This window comes from Pangasianodon hypophthalmus, chromosome 5 (genome assembly GCF_027358585.1).
Source record: "Pangasianodon hypophthalmus isolate fPanHyp1 chromosome 5, fPanHyp1.pri, whole genome shotgun sequence".
NCBI classification, from domain to species: Eukaryota; Metazoa; Chordata; class Actinopteri; order Siluriformes; family Pangasiidae; genus Pangasianodon; species Pangasianodon hypophthalmus.
This window is the reverse complement of record NC_069714.1, coordinates 1,770,474-1,792,493: the sequence shown is the minus strand read 5'-3', so window position 1 is coordinate 1,792,493 and position 22,020 is coordinate 1,770,474. Positions and strand designations below refer to the sequence as shown.

The 22,020-nt window shown below is 43.8% G+C and overlaps 7 non-coding genes across 7 annotated transcripts; 2 read left to right on the top strand and 5 right to left on the bottom strand.

The window, feature by feature from the left end:
- Window positions 1-1,301: 1,301 nt before the first annotated feature.
- On the top strand, window positions 1,302-1,373 carry trnaw-cca (transfer RNA tryptophan (anticodon CCA)). Its single transcript has one exon. It is a non-coding gene; the product is annotated as a tRNA-Trp (tRNA).
- Window positions 1,374-5,728: 4,355 nt separating this feature from the next.
- Window positions 5,729-5,803, bottom strand: trnan-guu (transfer RNA asparagine (anticodon GUU)). The gene has a single exon. It is a non-coding gene; the product is annotated as a tRNA-Asn (tRNA).
- A 2,634-nt stretch (window positions 5,804-8,437) lies between these two features.
- On the bottom strand, window positions 8,438-8,511 carry trnat-agu (transfer RNA threonine (anticodon AGU)). Its single transcript has one exon. It is a non-coding gene; the product is annotated as a tRNA-Thr (tRNA).
- A 387-nt stretch (window positions 8,512-8,898) lies between these two features.
- On the bottom strand, window positions 8,899-8,988 carry trnar-ucu (transfer RNA arginine (anticodon UCU)). The gene is given in 2 exon segments: window positions 8,899-8,934; window positions 8,952-8,988. It is a non-coding gene; the product is annotated as a tRNA-Arg (tRNA).
- Window positions 8,989-9,399: 411 nt separating this feature from the next.
- Window positions 9,400-9,472, top strand: trnak-cuu (transfer RNA lysine (anticodon CUU)). Its single transcript has one exon. It is a non-coding gene; the product is annotated as a tRNA-Lys (tRNA).
- A 5,201-nt stretch (window positions 9,473-14,673) lies between these two features.
- trnan-guu (transfer RNA asparagine (anticodon GUU)) lies at window positions 14,674-14,748 on the bottom strand. The gene has a single exon. It is a non-coding gene; the product is annotated as a tRNA-Asn (tRNA).
- Window positions 14,749-17,208: 2,460 nt separating this feature from the next.
- On the bottom strand, window positions 17,209-17,282 carry trnat-agu (transfer RNA threonine (anticodon AGU)). The gene has a single exon. It is a non-coding gene; the product is annotated as a tRNA-Thr (tRNA).
- Window positions 17,283-22,020: the final 4,738 nt, after the last annotated feature.

Below are 22,020 nucleotides of genomic sequence, written 5' to 3'. Positions count from 1 at the left end.
TTTGCATAGACTGGCAGCTTCCACCCATTGTTACAATACACAAACACACAAAGACAATAAGGTAAGACGAGCTTGGGCAGCACAAACTGTAGACTGTGTATGTGCGCACAACCACCAGGCGAAGCGGGGATAACCCTCTCACTACCACTTAACGAGGAACACAATCTCCTGGCAGAGCAGGGATCACAATCAGCTCCTTTCAGTTATTCCTTACACAATTCATGTGCCAGTAATTCTAAACAGAATTACCCTGGGAGATACACTGCAGGTTAAAATTATGGAATGCGTGTAATCCTAACTGAGATAAAAAGAGCATGTGCTTTGCCCTCTGAAAAAGCTCTAGCCCAGATGTCAGATGTAGAAAATGTTACCATCATAACTCTTCTTCATAATAGTCACTCTAAAGTCTTTTATTGCTTCAAGGAATGCCTTGCTTGTCATGGTATGGGAGTTATTTGAAAACCATCAGCATTTTCAACTAAGCTTGTCTATTCTGCCCAAGGAGACCAAATGACTAACCAACGTCTATTTCACCCACAAACAGGGACTTAGATCATGGACTGTCAGATTAAAAGTCTGATGCACTACTGACGCTACTGATGAGCTTTCCAGACTCCGCTGTTATGTTTCTTTTACCGTCAAAACAGTTCAGGCCTGTGGGCACAACTTTTCAACAGTTTCCTCTGATTAAATTGATCCTCTGCACTGGATTGGAGAAGGCTAATCCCGTCTGGTCCTTGTAGCATTCAACAATTTATTAATATACCTTTCTTAGAAAATGGACACGTGGGACTTTTTGGTAACACACTACTTTACGGCCAAGTGCAGTATTGAAGGATGCAAACCGCCGTGTAATTTTGGCTCTGTGTAACTCGCAACGAGCAGATTTGTACCGCCTTTGCCACTGATTGCCCATCATCTGACACGTATAATGACACAAAGGACTCATATAAACAGTAAATGTGTGAAGTTCACTAAGAGAAAGTTGAACCTTGGTCCTATCACATAGGCTGTCTAGTCTCTAAGTTGAGCTTCAGGTACAAGTTGTCCACGCTTCACACTCACACCCTGAGGTGAGAACTGCAATTTGCTCTTGAAATTCTCCCTTATTGTCTTGGAAAATGGAATCCAGAGCTTGTGCCTTGTCCTCTGAAAAAGCTCTAGCCCAGATGTCAGAACCTAGTCGCAACTGTCACAGCCCCCCGCTTGTCTCTGAATTTCAATGCATCTTTATCACCTCAACGAGGACCTAGAATGCGCTGTCGACTCTGTGGAATGATGCTTTTAGGGCCCTTGCCTGGGACCTCGTGGCGCAACGGTAGCGCGTCTGACTCCAGATCAGAAGGTTGCGTGTTCAAATCACGTCGGGGTCACGACGCTTGCTCTTTTACATACACGTTGGTGTTGGTGGCTTTTGTGCCGAGACTTCCATATGGACTCGAATCTCTATGATGACCATCCATGTCTTTGTTGGCCTCATGCTAAAAGGTAACATTGTTCAGGTAATAACACTTTCAACTAATTACCAGTAGTAACTTAGCAACCTACTGTAATATGTTTCAAGTCAAGTGGAGTTTATTGTCATTTCAGCCATATACAAGTACACAGTGAAACGAAACAACGTTTCTCGAGGACCAAGGTGCCACATAAGACAACACAGAACAACACAGAACTACGGGGACTACATAAATTACATAAATTAAATTAAACGTAAAGTGCACAAAGTTCCAAAGTTTGTCCATCGTGCTTGCTGAAAAAAAGATTGCCTGAAAATACTGCTTACTTAACCATCATCCTCGCAATAGGCACTCTGAACGCTAGATTGGCACAGTATAATTTGGAAAACATCAGATATTCTAACGTTTGTCCTCCAGGTCAGGGAAGGCTAATCCTCACAGCCTTGAGAAGCTGTCAGCAATTTCAACCAAGATTTGCCTTTTCCACCCCAGAAGTCAATCACAGCAAACCTGACACCCGAACAAGGACTTGCACCCTGGACCCTCAGATTAAAAGTCTGATGCTCTACCGACTGCGCCAAAACAGGGGAATAATGGTTTCTTTCAGAGGGGGAATAAGGGAAAATTTTTTTGCAAAATTCGTGTCACGCTGCCAACAAGACGACGCCGGTTCGAGTCCCACCTCAGACAAGAACTAAATTTTGAATTAAATTTTTGAAATTTAAACTGATAGTCTACAGAAACATTGCTGATGTTAAAATCAATAAATTATTCCTCACCACAGTTTACTTCTGTGTAGTGTGATAATGATATTGGTGATTTAATTCAATGCAAGACATGGCATTTCTCTATGTATGTACTGTTATGGATGCTGTCTTTTTACAAAATAATGTCTTTTATTGTATTTTTTTTATTCTATTGTATAGTTTGTCCTTTGATGTATTAGAAATCCTAATTAACTTTGCATATGATTACTCTATTACTTATTTAAAGATTTGTGCTAAGATGCATATGCAAAAATAAAGAGATTATAAAATGTTTTACCACCCACTGGGCTCACATAGTGATTACTGAAGCAGAAGTGTGATATAAATCAGAGACCAGTCACTGGTATATAAACAACAGAACTGTATTTTTAAATAAACAAACACACCAGCTTAAGCATAATATTATACAAAACACGCACCATAACAATAAATACAAGTGATAAATTATTATAAAATAGTAAAGTATAACTATATAAGACTATAAACAACAACAAAAAAAAACTATAAGTATTTTAAACATTATATTTACATATAAAATATATACATATAACTGTGTAAAGAAATAAAACCTATTTTTTCTTAATGTGTTCTAGCCACTGCTCTTTTGTTAGAGTCTCAGTATTTGGACAGTAAATAGTGCCCTTATACCGGCTATGTCCAGTCTCCGCTGTCCTGTGGCGACCAAATTTTTTGCTAGTATTTGCCTTGACTCTTCTTGTATACGCACGTGGTCAACGTGGCATTTGTGGTTGGATGGCTGAGGAGTAGTGGTGGCTGAGGGTCCAGGGACCACAAACACAGTGTATGTGGGGCTAGGGTGGGGAGTAATTGTGACAAAAGCGCCTGGAGGTCGAGGAAGCAACTGTCTTTGGGGTGCCAGCTTTGGTCTGGCCGTCTCACGTGGGTCTGGGGGGGACGTGGAGGTGATGCGCCTCTTCTGTCTGGCTTGCCCTACCGTGTTGTGCGGCAAGCTGTACACGTGCTCTTGCCCTTGCCCTTGCGATGGTGGTGCAGCCGGGTGAGGCTGCTGAGCCTCTGCAATCTGCCAGCCAACAGGAAGAGGATCAGGCAAATCCATTCCTTGCAACAAGAGAGTCAGGTCTTGCCTTTTCACTCTCTCATTGTGCCATTGAACCAGAGTCGTCTGATTCACCTCCACCAGCTGCAGATTGGTGCTCTGTATGATGGCCCCATTGTTCAAGATCAGCTGCCGGATCCTGCGGTAGTCGTGCAGGATTAGAGACCATATTGTCCAGATTTTTGACCATATTGACCAGATTTTTGTGAATCCTGCAGAGTCTGATGAAAATGGCCTCCACGAGCCGGCAACAGTCTGGCCACTGGGCGGGTGAAGCCGGCGATGCCAACACACAGTGTTTCAGACTATCTACCCCAGGAGTGAAAACGGCCTTCTTTTTAGGAGACCGAAATCTCCCTGTGGTCAACCTTTCCTGGTGTCTGGCAGCAAAGTCCACCTGCTGCTTGTCAAAATCCAGCAGGTTCTGCCAGAGAGCCACAATTTCACTGACCTGAAAAAGACAAACCATGCAAACACGGATGAGTTACATGCAATATTGGTTTTAAACACAAGAGATTTTTTCTTGCCACTCACCTGCCGACTGCTGAGGGTTAGACTAGTTTGATGCCTCAGCTCCACCAGATAATCTGCCAGGCTGTCCACCCAGTCCATCCTTGGCACATTTTGATCATCCACAGCCTAAGACAGTGTATTGAATAAAATATATGTTAACTGTCTGCATGTATGACAGTAGGTATTTTAGGAATGGCTCAAATGTTAAAGGAGGACGCGGCGGCTGGCGGGGCGATGGAGGACGGGGTGGATGGCGGGGCGGAGGAAGCAGCAAGCAATGAGGCCAAGGTGGGATCATCACTTAGGTCCTCCTCAAATCCTTCATCCTCCTGCTCCTCGACATTAACTTCCTCCAGCAGCTGGTCTTTTGCCTCAGCATCTGGGTCCACCCTCTGAAGCGGCTGTCCAGTATGAGCGAGTAGGTAGTCCACTCCGATAAGCTCCCCTAAAGAAAACAGAATTCACATTACTAAACATGGTGGAGCTGAGGTCATTAAATAGTGTACTTCGAAGGGGGCCGGAAGCTGGGAACGTATTTCCTCCCGAAAACCTTCAGACTGTTTGTGTTTATACAGTGCACCATCTCCCCTGCATATGTGAGGAGAGAGGATAGCTTGGTGGCCAAGGAAGCTGCTGCCTGGTCCTGGTTCCACCTGTTCAGGCCTTCCAGGAGATAGAGCTGAAAATTCAGGGTGTTTGCGCTGGTTCCTGTTAAGAAATAAGGCCAGAAAATGGAGATTGTAAGCAGGCATATTATTATGTATTGTATTGTAACGTATTTGATATACAGAACAGTCAAATGCCAAATATCCTCAAACCAGGAATGAACCTTTGCATGTGGCAGTGCAAAGACTCGAGTGGTCAATCAAGCGGACTGTGGCCTCCACTCCACGAGTCCTCCGACGGCAGTAGAGGGCCAGCTCCTTCCTTGAAATGCGCCTGTTCAACAGGTCATCAGTGATGAGATGCAGCCTTTCGTCCTCCAGCTGCTCTCTCTTCGCCCAACGCAAAAGAGCAATGTCATGCGGATCCCACTGAAAGATGCACGCCGACAGACGTGCCATGAAGGTTGGGTAGAGGGGATGAGCATCTGTAGAGCACCCTGTTGCCAGTCACCGCATGAAGTGCCAGACGACCAGCCTGATGTTCAGGTTAGGCCATCCTCCAAACTGGGTCTGCAGCTTGCTCTGCCCCTTGTCTACACAGCAGCCAGAATCCACATACAGCAGCACCGGAGGAGCCACCCCTGCCTGCTGGTACCTGCTGACCAGGCCTGACACCATGGAGTCCAGACCAGGGCCTTCCGGGGCAGTCAGGACACTGATGAGTATCTGTCCTCTCTTGTTGCCAACAGTGGACATCCACTGCGCAGTGCGCCGGGCATGGCCAGCCAGCTTCTTCGTGATCTGAAATCTCAAACAATATTCACACCAAACATTAATAACAATACAATACATACAGCACATACACAACTGCTATTCTAAACAAAAAGTAATGTGTGCAGTCAAAAAGTGTGAAGCAACAAACTTCTACCTTTTTTGTTGAATCCATTTTTAAAATGTGCCAGATGTATAACCTCTTCTTCTACAAGATTACCGGCTTGAGATTTCTACATGCACTCGGTTGAAGGTTTGTGTACTTTTTTCACTACATGGAGTTTGTAACCAGTGGATTAAAGTTTTGTATTACATATTATATTTATAGTATATTTTCAGCTTTACACGCCCCTCACACAGTGGTTTTTTTAGTTAGTGTGAAACTGAACTGTAGGAACCGAGTTAAAAGAATGAGTTTCTCTCTGATTCGGACTCAGAAAACAGGATAATATGAGTGTAAGCGTAAACCTGAGAGTGTGTAACAAAAGCGCAGTGTTTTGGGATGGGTAATAAATTAAAAAAAAAGAAAACAGGACCCGTCCCTGGGTGGGCTCGAACCACCAACCTTTCGGTTAACAGCCGAACGCGCTAACCGGATTGCGCCACAGAGACATGGAGCTGTGGTGCTAGCTGGTGGCAGCTGGTGGACATTTCGATGTACATTTCAGTTGGCATTTCACAAAGAAAAATGAAATGGTGCCACCTGGCGGAAAACCTGCACTGTTGAGGAGTTGTTATGCGGAATAGCCGGGCTGTTTAGTCGGTTTGGAGCCACGTGATGTCGCCCTAACATCACACAACACAAGAGCAATCTCTCTAATACATCAAGTGAATTCATTCATTCACTCATTCATATTCAGAAACAAAAACTAGTTGCTATTTTGGTACTACAGGTCTCGGTTATAATCGAACAACACTGTATGTGGTTAAGAGCAGTTATGTCTGATATCAGTTGAGTACACAGCCTAATTTTCTGTACGATGTTTTAGACTTAAAAAACGTCTGGTAAATGAATATTGAATATAGTACAATGTATATTGACAGCTTGTGTCGTATTACCATCTTGGTCCGTTTCTCTTTCTGTCCTAATTCCATGTCAAGTGTTTGAAGCTCGTCCACATTCTTACCAGTGCCTTTTTCCAAAATATCCTCCTTTGCTTCTGGCCTAGCAGCCATAGCAGCCAGCATTCTCCACTGCATTGCCAGGATGTCTTGCTCTGTCTCAAGAATGTCTTGCAGTTTCTGCAAGACCTTTGTTTGATAGTCTAAACCACAATATTAAACAGGTATGAGATCCATCCATCCATTTTCCATACCGCTTATCCTACACTGGGTCACGGGAGCACCAGGAGCCTATCCCAGGGAACAAGGCGGGGGACGACCTGGATGGGATGCCAGCCGGTCTCAGGGCACAATCGCACACACATTCACACACAATTTGGAAACGCCAATCAACGCACGTCTTTGGACTGGGCGAGGAAACCCCCGAAGCACAGGGAAAACATCCAAACTCCGCACACAGGGCGGAGGCAGGATTTTTGAACCTGTCCCAATCCCAGAGGTGCAAAGCAGCAGCGCTAACCACTAAGCCGCCATGCCCCCTCCCCAGATCGGTTTGTCAAATGCATGTATGCATGATTGAAAGAACCACTTACTCTTTGTCTCTACATCTGACAATGCCTGGGACTCTTCAGAAAAGTAGAAAAAAGTAGTTGTGACACATCTGTGACAAAAAAATGAAAAAAAAGCACTTATACTTACACTATTACATACAATGATTTATTTGATTTTCTTTAATGGTAATGATTAAAATTATAAAATTATAGAATACCTTGAAGGGGGTGTAGCACACTGGGCAGGGAGGATATAACTAATGCAGCCTATTAAACTTGAATTAAGTCAACACTTCAGTCACATCTGGATTGCTTCATTTCAAATCCATTGTGGTGGTGTACAGAGACAAAATCACGAAAATTGTGTTACTGTCCAAATACTTATGGACCTGACTGTATATCCCTCTGGGTGCAATTGTCCATAAACATGGTATTAACTTCCACTGTCATGCTGAGGACTCACAGTTACATGTTTCAGCAAAGCCAGATAAGAGACTTACTTCCTTCTGCTTAATTCCGACAAGACAGAAGTACTTCTACTAGGACCACAGGCAGCTAGAAGCAAGCTTTCGGCCTTCCTGTTTTATCATGTGCAGCATTAAAAGACCCTGGTGTGATTATTGACTCCAGTCGTTCATTTGAAACTCGTGTAGATTATGTAGATCATATAATATAGGATAGCCTTCTTTCATCTCAGAAATGTTGCTAAGATAAGAAATATAATGTCACTACCTGATGCAAAAAACTAACTTTTGTTACCTCTAGGTTGGATTACTGTAATGCCCTGCTGTCTGGATGCTCCAGTAGGTGCATAAACAAGCTCCAGGTAGTCCAGAATGCACCAGGCAGAGTCCTTACTTGAATCAGCAAATATGACCACATATTCGGTACCTCAGATAAGGCCACAGCAGAGGGCAGAGCTTTCTCTTACAAAGCCCCACAGTTTTGGAACAGCCTTCCAGTTAGTGTCTGAAAACAAACAACTCTGGCAGGACCTGAACCCACGAGCTTTTAATAGCATCATTGCTAAGACTAGAAGTCACCATACAGTGTGCCACAGAGCCCATCTTGGCTTGCTTGTGTGATGTTTCAACTCGGGTTGTAAGAAAGGCATAGCTCTTGCACCAACAGAAGAGTCCTGCATCAAGCACTGCTGGAGATCAAACTCTGGATTTCCTGTTTACTCCACAGGCACTTTAGAGCCCAACTTCATGTCAGGTTTGTCCAAATTCGTGGAAAGCATAGTGCTTGCAATCACAGAAGAGTTCCTGGATTTTAGACAGGTGCTTTTCTGTTGATAGCACTTGAAATCAACATGCAACATGTCTGAAAGCAAACGAGTCTGGCAGGACCTGAACCCAATTTGGCTTCCCCGCATGGTGTTTCATGTCAGGTTCTTCCAAATTCATGGAATAGTGCTTGCAAATCACAGAAGAGTTGCGGTTTTTCAGACAGCCGCTTTTCTGTTGAGAGCAATTGAAGTGAACGTGCAACACACATCAGAAAACAGCTCTGGCAGAAACTGAACCCACGAGCTTTTAATCGCATCAAGGCAAAACCAGGAAGTCACCCTCCAGCATACCACAGAACCCTTGGTCACATGGTGTATTAGCAAAGGCACAGCTCTTACACCAGGCACTGCTGGGATTTGAACCCAGGATCTCCTGTTTACTAGACAGGCGCTTTAACCAACTAAGCCACAGCGCCCCGGCCAACCCCTCGCACAATCTTCAACAGCCCCTGCTTTTGAAACTTGCAGTTGAAAGCAACATGCAAACAACTGTTGACAGCAATTGCTCTGAGGGTACTCAGCATATGTTTCTAATCTTTGCTAATCAGAATGCTAGTCTGAGTTTGCATGTGTGAGCACAAATTGCGGCATGAATCCATGTCATGAGTATTTGTAGGAACTTAAATTTAGGAAAAATTTTGGCCAAATAAGCAGAAACAATGCTATTGTTTCAAACGGGGCCAATGAAGCATTCCATTTGAGATAGTAAGAAGGGAATTGCATTGTCAGGACAGAATTCCTCACTATGGAATTCTTCTCAGATACCTTGTCTTTTATAGAAGAGACAAACAGAGGGGAGCAAATGACTCTGGCGGGACTCGAACCCACAACCTTTGAATAGCTCTAACACTGAGTCTAGAAGTCCAATGCGCTATCCATTGCGCCACAGAGCCCCAAAACCCCTGAGAGCCTCATCTGACACATATATTGACACAAAGGAATCATATAAATGATAAATGTGTGAAGTTAACCAAGAGAAAGTTGAACCTGAGACATAGGCCGTCTAGTCTCTAAGTTGAGCTTCAGGTACAAGTTGTCCACGCTTCATGCTCACACACTGAAGTGAGAACTGCCGAATGATCTTGAAAATCTCCCTTAATATCTTGGGAAGGGGAATCCAGCCAGGTATGCAATTAAAGAGCTTGTGCCTTGCCCTTTGAAATGGTTCTAGCCCAGATGTCAGAATCTAGTCGCAACAGTCATCTCCAGTTACTCCAGATCTGAAGGTTGTGTGTTTGAATCACGTCAGGGTCAGGTAGCTTGCTCTACGTTCTTCAGAGACGGCGGGGGTAAACGGCAGACCTGCCCGGCTAGCTCAGTCGGTAGAGCATGAGACTCTTAATCTCAGGGTCGTGGGTTCGAGCCCCACGTTGGGCGTGGAGTGTTTTTGCGGAGTTCAACATTGCCTGTGGAGGCACCGCTGATTCCGCCCCTGCTTGGTTGCCTTGCGCTCAATCTCAGGTTCCTGGGTTTGAGGCCCATGCTGGGTGGTGGTGTTGGCTGGTGCCCTAAGACTACATGAGTCCGGAAAGGTCTTGGTCGGCACCCTTCCAGCTGCCAGCTCTGGCTGCGGCCTGTTGGGCTGGCAACAACAGCCGTGTGGTCCTGAGTCTAGCGTTCTGTTTGTGTGAGACGCTTACGCTCGTGGTCGTTGGCTCAAACCCCACGATGGGCAGGGAGTTTTTGTTCGAGGTCGTCTCCGGGGGCACCTTTGCAGCAACAGCCGCTCATTCCTCTGTTTGCCTTCTGCTCAAACTCGTGAGGGGCGTGGTGGTTCTGGGCGTCTAACAAAAGCCGCCGCTGCGTCCCCGGGTGGTCCTGGAGACCAGGTTTTAGCATTGTTGCCCATTCCTTGTTACGAAATTTTCAGGTCCATATGTCATTGAGAGAAAATAGAGTGGCATGTAATTAAAACTCCTGAATGTAGAAAGAGTACTCGTGTGTCACATTAATATGCTGAAGGCATACCACTCCAGGGATGTATCTACTGGGGATGCGCCATTTCAAGTCACTCCTGTAGCCGCGTTAGCGCCGGTGCCCGAGTTAGTTAGTCCAAATGAGGATGCTGTAGAGTTGTCTGTGCAAAAGCCAACGTTTATTATTAGTGCCCGAGTTTCCAACTCAGAAACTTTGTTGGACATACCTTCCAAGGTGAATCATTTGTCTTTAGACCAACGGGGCGATATCGTTGGGCTTATCCAAGAGTTTCCGTCCATTTTCGGTCATGTTGCAAAGCAAACCTCTGTTCTCCAGCATGATATTAAAGTTACTGTGAGTAAGCCAGTATTTACTAGAGCGTGGCTTGGCAAAATCCAGTGTGAGTCCATGGAGTTCGCCTTGCTTGTTAGTTCCTAAGCCAGATGGAACTTTTTGATTTTGTACAGACTACCGGAAGTTTAATCTTGTGACTGTGTCTGATTTCTATCCTTTGCCTCGTATGGATGATTGTGTTGGCAGGTGCCTTTGATCCCTGAGGCTACGGAGATATCAGCGTTTGCAACTCCAGATAATTTTTTACAGTACACAGTTATGGCTTTTATCTTGAAAAATGCACCCACTACATTCCAGAGATGAATTAATATAGTGTTGGGTTATGTCCCAAATTGTTCAGCGTACCTAGATGACCTTGTGGTTTATTCACTCGACTGGACTGCTCACACGCGTACACTGCGTACTGTGTTTCAGAGGTTGGAACAAGCCGCCCGTATGCTGAACCTTGCTAAATGCGCCTTGCTAAATGCTCAAGCAACAGTTCCCTATCTAGGAAAACAGGTTGGAAGCGGACAAGTTCGTCCCCTGAAAGCAAAAGTAACTGCCATAGTGAAAGAAAGGAGAGATAAAGAGAAATAACTGATTTGTAGGCATCTGTTTTGCAATTTTTCTCAGAAAACATGCTTTTTTTTGCAGAACTTGGGTAACGCTGCCAAAAAGACGACGCCGGTTCGAGTCCCACCTCAGACAAGAACTAAATTTTGAACTAATTTTTTTAAATGACATCTGATAGTCTACAGAAACATCGCTGATGCTAAAATCAATAAATTATTCCTCACCACAGTTCACTTCTGTGTAGTGTGATAATGATATTGGTGATTTAATTCAATGCAAGACATGGCATTGCTCTATGTATGTACTGTTATGGATGCTGTCTTTTTACAAAATAATGTCTTTTATTGTAATATTATTGTATTTATATATATTGTATTTTTTATTTTATTTTATAGTTTGTCCTTTGATTTATTAGAGATCCTAATTAACTTTACATAGGATTACTCTATTACTTATTTAAAGATTTGTGCTAAGATGCATATGCAAAAATAAAGAGTATAAAATGTTTTACCACCCAGTGGGCTCAGAGTGATTACTGAAGCAGAAGTGCGATATAAATCAGAGACCAGTCACTGGTATATAAACAACAGAACTGTATTTTTAAATAAATAAATAAACAAACACACCAGCTTAAGCATAATATAATACAACACACGCACCATTACAATAAATACAAGTGATAAATTATTATAAAAGAGTAAAATATTAAAGTATAACTATATAAGACTATAAAACACAACAAAAAAAACCTATAAGTATTTTAAACATTATATTTACATATAAAATATATACATATAACTGTGTAAAGAAATAAAACCTATTTTTTCTTAATGTGTTCCAGCCACTGCTCTTTTGTTAGAGTCTCAGTATTCAGACAGTAAATAGTGCCCTTATACCGGCTATGTCCAGTCTCCGCTGTCCTGTGGCGACCACATTTTTTGCTAGTATTTGCCTCCACTCTTCTTGTATACGCACGTGGTTGACGTGGCATTTGTGGTTGGATGGCTGAGGAGTAGTGGTGGCTGAGGGTCCAGGGACCACAGACACAGTGTACGTGGGGCTAGGGTGGGGAGCAAGTGTGACAAAAGCGCCTGGAGGTCGAGGAAGCAACTGTCTTTGGGGTGCCAGCTTTGGTCTGGCCGTCTCACGTGGGTCTGGGGGGGACGTGGAGGTGATGCGCCTCTTCTGTCTGGCTCGCCCTACCGTGTTGTGCGGCAAGCTGTACGCGTGCTCTTGCCCTTGTCCTTGCGATGGTGATGCAGCCGGGCGAGCGCTGGCAGATTGCAGAGGTTCAGCATCAACAGGAAGAGGATCAGGCAGATCCATTCCTTGCAACAAGAGAGTCAGGTCCTGCCTTTTCACTCTCTCATTGTGCCATTGAACCAGAGTCGTCTGATTCACCTCCACCAGCTGCAGATTGGTGCTCTGTATGATGGCCCCATTGTTCAAGATCAGCTGCCGGATCCTGCGGTAGTCGTGCAGGATTAGAGACCATATTGTCCAGATTTTTGACCATATTGACCAGATTTTTGTGAATCCTGCAGAGTCTGATGAAAATGGCCTCCACGAGCCGGCAACAGTCTGGCCACTGGGCGGGTGAAGCCGGCGATGCCAACACACAGTGTTTCAGACTATCTACCCCAGGAGTGAAAACGGCCTTCTTTTTAGGAGACCGAAATCTCCCTGTGGTCAACCTTTCCTGGTGTCTGGCAGCAAAGTCCACCTGCTGCTTGTCAAAATCCAGCAGGTTCTGCCAGAGAGCCACAATTTCACTGACCTGAAAAAGACAAACCATGCAAACACGGATGAGTTACATGCAATATTGGTTTTAAACACAAGAGATTTTTTCTTGCCACTCACCTGCCGACTGCTGAGGGTTAGACTAGTTTGATGCCTCAGCTCCACCAGATAATCTGCCAGGCTGTCCACCCAGTCCATCCTTGGCACATTTTGATCATCCACAGCCTAAGACAGTGTATTGAATAAAATATATGTTAACTGTCTGCATGTATGACAGTAGGTATTTTAGGAATGGCTCAAATGTTAAAGGAGGACGCGGCGGCTGGCGGGGCGATGGAGGACGGGGTGGATGGCGGGGCGGAGGAAGCAGCAAGCAATGAGGCCAAGGTGGGATCATCACTTAGGTCCTCCTCAAATCCTTCATCCTCCTGCTCCTCGACATTAACTTCCTCCAGCAGCTGGTCTTTTGCCTCAGCATCTGGGTCCACCCTCTGAAGCGGCTGTCCAGCATGAGCGAGTAGGTAGTCCACTCCGATAAGCTCCCCTAAAGAAAACAGAATTCACATTACTAAACATGGTGGAGCTGAGGTCATTAAATAGTGTACTTCGAAGGGGGCCGGAAGCTGGGAACGTATTTCCTCCCGAAAACCTTCAGACTGTTTGTGTTTATACAGTGCACCATCTCCCCTGCATATGTGAGGAGAGAGGATAGCTTGGTGGCCAAGGAAGCTGCTGCCTGGTCCTGGTTCCACCTGTTCAGGCCTTCCAGGAGATAGAGCTGAAAATTCAGGGTGTTTGCGCTGGTTCCTGTTAAGAAATAAGGCCAGAAAATGGAGATTGTAAGCAGGCATATTATTATGTATTGTATTGTAACGTATTTGATATACAGAACAGTCAAATGCCAAATATCCTCAAACCAGGAATGAACCTTTGCATGTGGCAGTGCAAAGACTCGAGTGGTCAATCAAGCGGACTGTGGCCTCCACTCCACGAGTCCTCCGACGGCAGTAGAGGGCCAGCTCCTTCCTTGAAATGCGCCTGTTCAACAGGTCATCAGTGATGAGATGCAGCCTTTCGTCCTCCAGCTGCTCTCTCTTCGCCCAACGCAAAAGAGCAATGTCATGCGGATCCCACTGAAAGATGCACGCCGACAGACGTGCCATGAAGGTTGGGTAGAGGGGATGAGCATCTGTAGAGCACCCTGTTGCCAGTCACCGCATGAAGTGCCAGACGACCAGCCTGATGTTCAGGTTAGGCCATCCTCCAAACTGGGTCTGCAGCTTGCTCTGCCCCTTGTCTACACAGCAGCCAGAATCCACATACAGCAGCACCGGAGGAGCCACCCCTGCCTGCTGGTACCTGCTGACCAGGCCTGACACCATGGAGTCCAGACCAGGGCCTTCCGGGGCAGTCAGGACACTGATGAGTATCTGTCCTCTCTTGTTGCCAACAGTGGACATCCACTGCGCAGTGCGCCGGGCATGGCCAGCCAGCTTCTTCGTGATCTGAAATCTCAAACAATATTCACACCAAACATTAATAACAATACAATACATACAGCACATACACAACTGCTATTCTAAACAAAAAGTAATGTGTGCAGTCAAAAAGTGTGAAGCAACAAACTTCTACCTTTTTTGTTGAATCCATTTTTAAAATGTGCCAGATGTATAACCTCTTCTTATACAAGATTACCGGCTTGAGATTACTACAAGCACTCGGTTGAAGGTTTGTGTACTTTTTTCACTACATGGAGTTTGTAACCAGTGGATTAAAGTTTTGTATTACATATTATATTTATAGTACATTTTCAGCTTTACACGCCCCTCACACAGTGGTTGTTTTATTTAGTGTGAAACTGAACTGTAGGAACCGAGTTAAAAGAATGAGTTTCTCTCTGATTCGGACTCAGAAAACAGAATAATATGAGTGTAAGCGTAAACCTGAGAGTGTGTAACAAAAGCGCAGTGTTTTGGGATGGGTAATAAATTAAAAAACAAGAAAACAGGACCCGTCCCTGGGTGGGCTCGAACCACCAACCTTTCGGTTAACAGCCGAACGCGCTAACCGGATTGCGCCACAGAGACATGGAGCAGTGGTGCTAGCTGGTGGCAGCTGGTGGACATTTCGATGTACATTTCAGTTGGCATTTCACAAAGAAAAATGAAATGGTGCCACCTGGCGGAAAACCTGCACTGTTGAGGAGTTGTTATGCGGAATAGCCGGGCTGTTTAGTCGGTTTGGAGCCACGTGATGTCGCCCTAACATCACACAACACAAGAGCAATCTCTCTAATACATCAAGTGAATTCATTCATTCACTCATTCATATTCAGAAACAAAAACTAGTTGCTATTTTGGTACTACAGGTCTCGGTTATAATCGAACAACACTGTATGTGGTTAAGAGCAGTTATGTCTGATATCAGTTGAGTACACAGCCTAATTTTCTGTACGATGTTTTAGACTTAAAAAAACGTCTGGTAAATGAATATTGAATATAGTACAATGTATATTGACAGCTTGTGTCGTATTACCATCTTGGTCCGTTTCTCTTTCTGTCCTAATTCCATGTCAAGTGTTTGAAGCTCGTCCACATTCTTACCAGTGCCTTTTTCCAAAATATCCTCCTTTGCTTCTGGCCTAGCAGCCATAGCAGCCAGCATTCTCCACTGCATTGCCAGGATGTCTTGCTCTGTCTCAAGAATGTCTTGCAGTTTCTGCAAGACCTTTGTTTGATAGTCTAAACCACAATATTAAACAGGTATGAGATCCATCCATCCATTTTCCATACCGCTTATCCTACACTGGGTCACGGGAGCACCAGGAGCCTATCCCAGGGAACAAGGCGGGGGACGACCTGGATGGGATGCCAGCCGGTCTCAGGGCACAATCGCACACACATTCACACACAATTTGGAAACGCCAATCAACGCACGTCTTTGGACTGGGCGAGGAAACCCCCGAAGCACAGGGAAAACATCCAAACTCCGCACACAGGGCGGAGGCAGGATTTTTGAACCTGTCCCAATCCCGGAGGTGCAAAGCAGCAGCGCTAACCACTAAGCCGCCATGCCCCCTCCCCAGATCGGTTTGTCAAATGCATGTATGCATGATTGAAAGAACCACTTACTCTTTGTCTCTACATCTGACAATGCCTGGGACTCTTCAGAAAAGTAGAAAAAAGTAGTTGTGACACATCTGTGACAAAAAAATGAAAAAAAGCACTTATACTTACACTATTACATACAATGATTTATTTGATTTATTTTAATGGTAATGATTAAAATTATAAAATTATAGAATACCTTGAAGGGGGTGTAGGACACTGGGCAGGGAGGATATAACTAATGCAGCCTATTAAACTTGAATTAAGTCAACACTTCAGTCACATCTGGATTGCTTCATTTCAAATCCATTGTGGTGGTGTACAGAGACAAAATCACGAAAATTGTGTTACTGTCCAAATACTTATGGACCTGACTGTATATCCCTCTGGGTGCAATTGTCCATAAACATGGTATTAACTTCCACTGTCATGCTGAGGACTCACAGTTACATGTTTCAGCAAAGCCAGATAAGAGACTTACTTCCTTCTGCTTAATTCCGACAAGACAGAAGTACTTCTACTAGGACCACAGGCAGCTAGAAGCAAGCTTTCGGCCTTCCTGTTTTATCATGTGCAGCATTAAAAGACCCTGGTGTGATTATTGACTCCAGTCGTTCATTTGAAACTCGTGTAGATTATGTAGATCATATAATATAGGATAGCCTTCTTTCATCTCAGAAATGTTGCTAAGATAAGAAATATGTCACTACCTGATGCAAAAAACTAACTTTTGTTACCTCTAGGTTGGATTACTGTAATGCCCTGCTGTCTGGATGCCCAAGTAGGTGCATAAACAAGCTCCAGGTAGTCCAGAATGCACCAGGCAGAGTCCTTACTTGAATCAGCAAATATGACCACATATTCGGTACCTCAGATAAGGCCACAGCAGAGGGCAGAGCTTTCTCTTACAAAGCCCCACAGTTTTGGAACAGCCTTCCAGTTAGTGTCTGAAAACAAACAACTCTGGCAGGACCTGAACCCACGAGCTTTTAATAGCATCATTGCTAAGACTAGAAGTCACCATACAGTGTGCCACAGAGCCCATCTTGGCTTGCTTGTGTGATGTTTCAACTCGGGTTGTAAGAAAGGCATAGCTCTTGCACCAACAGAAGAGTCCTGCATCAAGCACTGCTGGAGATCAAACTCTGGATTTCCTGTTTACTCCACAGGCACTTTAGAGCCCAACTTCATGTCAGGTTCTTCCAAATTCATGGAAGGCATAGTGCTTGCAAATCACAGAAGAGTTGCAGTTTTTCAGACAGCTGCTTTTCTGTTGAGAGCAATTGAAGTGAACATGCAACACACATCAGAAAACAGCTCTGGCAGAAACTGAACCCACGAGCTTTTAATCGCATCAAGGCAAAACCAGGAAGTCACCCTCCTGCATACCACAGAACCCTTGGTCACATGGTGTATTAGCAAAGGCACAGCTCTTACACCAGGCACTGCTGGGATTCGAACCCAGGATCTCCTGTTTACTAGACAGGCGCTTTAACCAACTACGCCACAGCGCCCCTGCCAACCCAAAGCAACATGCAAACAACATGCAAACAACTGTTGACAGCAATTGCTCTGAGGGTACTCAGCATATGTTTCTAATCTTTGCTAATCAGTATGCTAGTCTGGGGTTTGCATGTGTGAGCACAAATTGCGGCATGAATCCATGTCATGAGTATTTGTAGGAACTTAAATTTAGGAAAAATTTTGGCCAAATAAGCAAAGACAATGCTATCGTTTCAACCTTGTCTTTGATAGAAGAGACAAACAGAGGGGAGCAAATCACTCTGGTGGGACTTGAACCCACAATCTTTGAATAGCTCTAACACTGAGTCTAGAAGTCTAATGCGCTATCCATTGCGCAACAGAGCCCCATTACCCCTACGAGCCTCATCTGACGCATATATTGACACAAAGGAATCATATAAATGATAAATGTGTGAAGTTAACCAAGAGAAAGTTGAACCTGAGACATAGGCCGTCTAGTCTCTAAGTTGAGCTTCAGGTACAAGTTGTCCACGCTTCACGCTCACACACTGAAGTGAGAACTGCCGAATGATCTTGAAAATCTCCCTTAATATCTTGGGAAGGGGAATCCAGCCAGGTATGCAATTAAAGAGCTTGTGCCTTGCCCTTTGAAAAGGTTCTATCCCAGATGTCAGAATCTAGTCGCAACAGTCATCTCCAGTTACTCCAGATCTGAAGGTTGTGTGTTCAAATCACGTCAGGGTCAGGTAGCTTGCTCTTTCCCATCCTTGCTGATGTCAGTGGATTTTTTTTTTTGGACAGTGTAATGCGAAGAATTTTTTATGGACTCAAATCTCTATGATGACCATCCGTGTCAATGTCAACCTCATGCTAAAAGGTAACATGGCATAGGTAACAACTCTTTCACCTTATTACCAGTAGTAACTTAGCAACCTACTGTAATATGGTTCCAAAGTTTGCCTAGCGTGCTTGCTGAAAAAAAAATGTTGCCTGAAAATACTGTTTGGGATATTTGCAGAATACAAGTGTGGTAATGTAGAATGGTTTGACCACTTAATTAATTGGGAGTTCATCACCGGTTTGCCGGCTCGTACGAGGAAGACCCACTGGCATGGAATCCTTGGCACTATCCGAAATCGTCAAGTCCCTTGCCGGCCTCCACCAGACACAGGTGGTGTGCAGCATGTCACGAATGTCAGCTGGTGAATTCGGCAGCCACCCCAAAAGTGCCATTGCTTGTAACTTGAGCGGCAGGCACAGTTTGTGTGGTTTTATCAGAAGTAGGAACTTGATGCACAATGCGGGGGGGGGAAGAAATGAGGTCTCTAGGGACGCCGGAGAGAGCAGGTGTTCGAAGAAGCGGGTGAGCTCAGCTGCGAGGGTTCACAGTTGAAAGTAACGGCGATGGCGAAGAATACGCCTAGGGCCTCTTCCCATGTGTCTACGAGACTGAGCTATAGTAAAAACAGGAAAAATAAAATAAAATATAATCACTGCAGATGAGCATTAAAAGATTACCAACATAAAGTTAAGTAAACTTAAATAGCATTATAGAGTATGCAAGCACGCGCACAAGCACATGCAGCTTAACTAAAATGGCAAATAGTTGTTTAGTATAAGCATTTTATTCATATAAACTCACATATAAACTCACATGATCTTAAGTCTGATAAGAAGAGAATGAGAATAAGAGAATGAAGAAAAACTTACACATGATCAATGCAGCAGAGTGAATTCCCCAGGTAGTTCGATCAATCCGAGGGACGGAAACAAAGTGAAGAGAGTTGAGGAAGTGAGCTCTTTTATAAAAGCGCTTAGATTTCAATGTTAAACTAGGCCACTTCGGGAGCTTGGAAATAAGGGAAATAAAAGAATAAACCCAATATGGAGTCTAATGAGACGGTTGAGCAGTTGGAAAGTAGGGGGAATTCAACATAAACGGACAGCGGGATAAGAAAGGTCAGTGGGAGGAGATTCCAGGGACAGTCAGTAGATAATGGGGAATGGAGAAATATATGTAAATTGGACAGGAGGAGTCAAAAAGGTCTAAACTGAACATAATGGGAAAGTGCTGACATATGTAAGTTGAAAGAAGGAGGCGTCAGAAGGCGCCCAGGTATATATGGAGGGGATTTTGAAATGTTCGGGGCACACAACTCTTCTGCGCGAGATTGCTGTGTCACCGCTGCGGCAGAGCACCTTCTTTGAGCTCATTTGAACGTGTTGTGTGGCTATTGCAATAAAGAAGTTTGCTTCTTCTCATCCAAGGACTGAAGACTCGTCATTTAGGTTTATTGTTCAGTAAGTAGAATAAGTAACATATAAGTAATTGGCAGATAATAGAATCCACCCCCGAGAGTGTCAACCCGGAAAGGCTATCTGGGTTCCGACACCTGCCATTAATCAAGGTCCCATTCGAAGGATTTGGTATGGACCTCGTCGGGGCATTAGAACGGACTGCACGAAGGCATGGCTTTGTGTTAGTTTTAGTGGACTACGCGGCGCGATACCCGGAAGCTACGCCTCTCCGCAACATCTCCACACGCAGTGTTGCGGAGGCACTCTTTGGTGTTATCTCCCGAGTCGGGATCCCAAAAGAGCTCCTGACTGATCAGGACACGTCCTTCATGTCACGCGCTCTTCAAGAACTGTATGAATATTTGGGATTAAACCGATTTGTCATCCACAGGCGGATGGGCAGGTCGAACAGTTTAATCAAATGCTTAAGAAATAATCAAAATAAATTTGTTCATGATGATGCTGGGAATTGGGGGATAAGTGGCTAGAGCCCCTGTTATTTTCAGTTCAAGAGGTCCCGCAAGCCTCCACGGGGTTTTCCCCTAGGTTTTCCTAGACATCAGTAGGGAGAACTGGGAGGAGGGACCTTCTAACAGCATGAATGAAACTGAATGTGTTCTGGACTTCAAGGTGAAACTCTACACTTTAAAGTCACGTAACAAGAAAATTTGAATAATACGAGTCCCACGGTAACTGGTCCAGTCTGGTGTTCTTGGTTCCCAAGGCAGACAGCTCGATTGGGTTCTGTGTGGACTAGTAAAGTCCACCCTGTGTGTTAATACTCCCAGAAGTTTAAGAAGCATCAGGTAAATTACTCTACAGGCAAGAAAGAAACCTTGGCATTGTTGTTAGCACTTCAGCATTTTGACGTGAATGTTGGGTCCAGTAGTCTGCAGGTTATTGTGTATACAGATCACAATCCGTTGGTATTTTTACATGGGATGCATAACCAGATGTACATGCATTAAGAGCCAGGGGGTGAAAACTTTTGAACAGAATGGAGATGTGTACATTTTTCTTATTTTGCCTAAATATCATATTTTTTCCATTTAGTACTGCCCTTCAAGAGGCTACAGAAGATAGTTACATGTTTCCCAGAAGACAAAATAAGTTAAATTTACCCTGATCTTCAAATTCAAAAAGCTTTCGGTTGTATTACTGGTCTTGTAACATTCGATGGCTTTTTGGGATGGTATGCACCAACCTGACTGGGAACGGATAGAAAGTCGAGCCTTTTACCCAAACACTTTAAAATCACTTTTATTCTATACTTCCGATCTCTCCAAATTCAAATGCAAGAACCCCGTGGTCTCATACTCATTAAAAATTTGGTCTCAGATTAGGAGATACTTTAAATGGAACTGCTGTTCAATACAGACACCATTGATTAATAATCAAGCCCACAAGTTACTTTCAGAAAACACATTTAAATTATGGGACTCCAAGGGTGTTCATTCATTTGCAAATTTGTTTACCAACAAGATTTTTTCTACATTCGACCAATTGAAACTTAAATTTAATATAGATAATAAAGATTTTTTTTACATATTTACAAATCCGTGACCTTGTGAAGACGGTCTTTCCTTCTTTTCCCAGTCAACCACAAGAAAATGCTATGGATAAAATTTACCACAGCCTTTCACAGATTGACTGTACTTCCACTTTGGACCATTTGAGGGAAGCATGCAATGATGACTTATCGACAAATATTACAGTAAATCGATGGGAAGATGCTCAAGGTTGGGTTCACTCCTCCTCAGTCTGTAGTAGACATGGCTTTATTCAGTTTAAAATTCTACATCGACTACATCTCTCGAAAGAAAAGTTATTCAAGATATACCCTGGAGTGGATCCCTCTTGTGAGCGTTGTGGACATGCCCCTGCATCTTTAGGTCATACATTTTGGAAATGCCCCAACATCACCCTCTACTGGACAGAGATATTTAAAACTCTGTCACTAGTGCTTGGGATACAGCTTCCTATGGATCCTGTGTTGGCACTGTTTGGGGTACCTGATAGATTATGTCTAAACTTCAAACAAAGGAATGTTTTATGTTATGTTACATTATTGGCCAGGCGTTTAATTCTATTAAATTGGAAGAGTAAATATCCACCAACTCACATACAAGTTTTAAGGGACACAATGCAACATCTAAAACTAGAGAAAATCAAGTTCTCATTGAGACAAAAAGAAGGTCTTTTTAATATTATTTGGAAGCCTTTTATTGAATATTTCAACACTAGAGTAAAAGGCAACATTTTAATTTGATACTGTATGTGCAGGTTTTTGTTTTGTTTTTGTTGCTGTTGTTCTGTTTTTTTTGTTGTTTTTTGTTTTTTTTCTGTATGTATTCGTGTCTCATTTATTAACACTTGTGAATTCTTGTATAACTAATGTTCGCATATTGAGACAGTGTTGTATATTGGAAAACTCTAATAAAAAGAAATGGGAAAAAAAAAAAGAAGCAT